The 4,107-nt window shown below is 42.6% G+C and overlaps 1 non-coding gene across 1 annotated transcript; it reads left to right on the top strand.

The window, feature by feature from the left end:
* Positions 1–2,678: 2,678 nt before the first annotated feature.
* Positions 2,679–2,761, top strand: LOC132537337 (small nucleolar RNA SNORD62). Its single transcript, XR_009548785.1, has one exon. It is a non-coding gene; the product is annotated as a small nucleolar RNA SNORD62 (small nucleolar RNA).
* The last annotated feature ends 1,346 nt before the right edge of the window (positions 2,762–4,107 follow it).

Consider the following 4,107-nt stretch of genomic DNA (forward strand, 5'->3'; position numbering starts at 1 on the left):
TGTCCAGTGAACGGTATGTTTTTTTTTTTTATTTGCTACCTGTGTTATCACTTATGTTCTTGGTGCCTGCACAAACATCTTTTACTTATCTGTTTATTTATTTATTTGCCTCCAGGGTTATCACTGGGGCTCGGTGCCAGCACTATGAATCCACCGCTCCTGGTGGCCATTTATTTCCATTTTATTGGATAGGACAGAGAGAAATTTGTTGGGAACATGTGTGAGCCTGATAGAGCTTAGGGAGAACCACCCCCATCTTTGGATGGAGGTCTGAGAAGATAACCTCTTGGTAAGTCTCTCTCAACTGAGGTGAGCATAAGGGGGGAAACTCAGACTTGGTTCTTTCCTTCTTGACTCTCAGGCCCACAGTAACTCCAGTACTTCCCTCCATTAACCGCAGGCCACATGGCCGCAGATTCACTTATTCAAAGTCACCTTCTGATCACAGAAGAACACACCTTATCACACACTTCATCACACACCTCAGACCCCAGATAAGAGAAATTCCAAACTATATGGCCTTTTGATATCCATCTTCTCTCTGTCTCATCCTACGGGTTTAACCCCTATGCTTCTCTCAAATACCTTTGGATAATTAAGTTGCTTGTGTTATGGAGAATAACTGTCTTGTATCTCATCAATTCCTGTCATACCAGTCCCCTAACTTAGGGGCATGCTGACTGTTAAGAAACCTGTAATTTCTGTCATATTGCAACAATAATTACCTCCATTGCTTCTCTATTTAACTCATGTCCACTTTGCTAATAAACGGACTCTAGGATTCTGGGACTCTAGGACTCAGATTCTAGGCACGCTAAGAGTCCCCTGGTGTCTTTTACTTCGTGTCACCCCTGTCGTGAGCGAGAAAGAACCAGCCCGTTACCTTTCCCCTGGAGACCAACCCTGCCGGAGAAGGAGAGAGACACCCAGAAAGAAACTGAGAGAGGAGAGGGAGAAAGAAAGACACTTGCAGACCTACTTTGCCACTTGTGAAGCTTCCCTCCTACAGGTGGGGAGCCAGGGGCTTGAACACATATCACTGAGTGGATCCTTACGTTTAGTACTGTATGACTTAACCAGGTGTACCGCCACTGGCATCCAATTTGTATAGAAGAACTGGGGGCTGGGCGGTGGCGCAGTGTGTTAAGCAAACATGCCGTGTAGCGCAAGGACTGGCCTAAGGATCCCAGTTTGAGCCCCCAGATCCCCACCTGCAGGGGGTCCCCTTCACAGGTGGTGAGGCAGGTCTGCAGGTATCTTTCTCTCCCCCTCTCTGTCTTCCCCTCCTCTCTCCATTTTTCTCTGTCCTAACCAACAACAATAATAACAACATTGATAAACAGTAAGGGCAACAAAAGGGGGAAAAATAGCCTCCAGGAGCAGTGGATTCATAGTGCAGGCACTGAGTCCCAGTGATAAGCCTGTCAGCAAAAAATAAATAAAATAAAGAGCCAGAGAAAGATAGAGAGGGACAGTAAGCTAGACCGAGAGGAGAGATCCCTTCAGCACCCCTCCACCACTTACCAAGCTTCCCCTCTGCAGGTGAGGTCATTTGCCCCTGCTCCACAGACTCCTGTAGCTGGGGCCTCATGCATGGTATTGTGTGAGCTTTACTGGGTGTGTCATCACCCTGACCCAACGCCATGTTCCATTTAAATGGCTCCGGGTGTATTTTTGCTTTTGTTTTCCTTGCAGTTGGTACTGAAATCTTTGAAGACATTTCCAAAGCAGATTGTGTCAATGTCTTCTTCGGTGTATTTGGTGGCTTCTAATTTGTCCTTATCTGTGATCTATTTGGAATTGCCTTTTGTCTTAATATGGTGGTTCATGCCGGGATAGCCTGAGGGTGCTTCTTCCTGAGCAAGTGCTCTCTAGGTTGAAGAGAACTCAACTGGAGCCAATCTAGGCTGCTGCGTGGGAGAGGGATGAGGAACTCGTGCCGAGCTAACGTCGCAGGAGATACACTCTGGAACTCTTGGAGCCGGAAAGCAATTCCAAGTGATTTTACTCAGAAAAGCCGCTTGTATATATACTAGTCAAGTAGGGTGGAAACAGGGTGTGATGTAGAGAGGGTGGAGCGAAAAAGGACTGGTGGAGATCAGGGTGTACTAGGAGAGGGAGCGGAGCAAAAAGACATCATGAACCAGTGGGGATTAAACCAATGCCCTGGAGGGAGGGTGGTGCTTAGTTAACAGGGTTTATGTAAATAGACCTCAGCTTTAAGTGGGATTAAACCAATGCCCTGCAGGCATGCCAGTGTTTAGTTAAGCAGGATTAGAGACAGAAGCTTTAAACCGGGGGAGCTGGCATACTACCCAACAGGTTCAGTTTTATTCTTTTGCATACATTGACCCATTTTCCCCACCATTGTTGAAGACTCCTTTCTTCACATGATGTCTTGGGGGCTCATTACCAAAATTTAGTTGTCTCTAAGTGTGGGGGTCTTATTTCTGGGTTCAATCCTATCCCACTTGTCTGTTGTGCCTACTTTTGTTACAAAATTGGAGTTTTGATTACAGTAGATCTATGGTATAATTTGAGGTGAGGAAGTATGATGTTTACTTTCTTGTTCTTTTTTTTTTCCTCTCAGGATTGCTTTGGCGATTAGGTATTTTCTCATTCCAGGTAAGACTTGGGTACTATATTCCCTTTATAGCAATTAGAAATAAAAAACTTCTTCTCAATGATGCAACTCCAATAGATCCTTCTGAGCCTCCACTGGGGACTCAATAGCAGGGAGATGAAGAGGAAAAATAAAAAACAACCCCCGCAAAAAAAAAAAACAAAAAAAAACTGTGGACTTTTTGTTTTGGGGTTTAACAAATGGGGGAGGCTTATTATATCATAGGTTACTTAGGTACATAAAAAAACCATGACAGCAAAATGGGCTAAGGAGGAAAGAACAGTTAGTCATGATGGTGGGGAGCCATGAGTCTTTAAGCTTAGTTCCCAATGTCCAGATACACTAGTTCAGATTCTGGGGGAAGTAGCGTGGTGGGTCCAGGCAGAAGGCATAAGTAAGGGAAGAGCAGCAGAAGCAGAAAGGCTGATTTCTGCCAGACATTTATTTAAATAACATCCTATACACCTACAGTCCTCTGTGGGTTTGTGTGTGACTGTCATAAGCTTGTCAGGCTGCTATCAGACATATGCTAATTACATTCATATCTCAATACCTTTGAAGAAATTTGCTAGGGTCTTAATAGAGCTTGCATTAAATCCATATAGTGTCCTTGGTAGTATGGTCATTTCGATAGTGTTAATTCTTCCAACCCATGAGTATGGTATATCTTTCCATTTTTAAAGATTTTATCTACTTTTTAGAGTAAATTTTATCAGCCCCCATCTTTCCATTTCTTTGTATCTTTATCTTTCAAGAGTGATGAATAATTCAGTGTACAAATTTTCCCCAGCATTTATGTTTATTCCTAGATACTTTTTTTTTTTTTTTTGCTGCTGTAGTAAATAAGATTGTTTTCTGGATTTCTTCGGTTTGTATCAAGAAATGCCAGATTTTTATATATCAATTTTATAGACTGACACCTTCCCAGTTTTCTGCTGGCTTTTTTGGGTTGGGATTTCTTTCTCTCTCTCTTTTTTTTCCCGCTTTTTTCTTCCTTTATTCTTTTTAACCAGAGCACTACTCAGCTCTGGCTTATAGTGGTGTGGGGGATCTACTCTGGGACTATGTTATCTCCCCTGCTGGTTGGGATTTCTTAATATGCTAACATATCATCTGTAAACAGTGACATTAGTCCTCCTATCTGTATCCCTTCTATACCTCTTTTGTCTGACCGCTGGGACTTCCAAGATTCTGTTGAATAGTAATGGTGAGTAGACAGTCTTGTTTTGTACTCAATCGAAGAGGACAACCTTCCAGATGTTCACCACTGAGTATGATTCTGGTTGTTGTCAGCCATATACAGACTCAACTAGATTGAGGGCTTTTCCCATCAACTCCCATTTTTTAAAAAAAGTTTTGATTATGAAGGGTACTAGACCATATTGAAAGTTTCCTCTGCATCTATTAAAAACAAAAAAAAACATATGGTTTTTCTTTTTGTTGATGTGGTGGATCAGATTTATTGACAGATATTGACCCAATCA

This window comes from Erinaceus europaeus, chromosome 2 (assembly GCF_950295315.1).
Source record: "Erinaceus europaeus chromosome 2, mEriEur2.1, whole genome shotgun sequence".
Lineage (NCBI taxonomy): Eukaryota > Metazoa > Chordata > Mammalia > Eulipotyphla > Erinaceidae > Erinaceus > Erinaceus europaeus.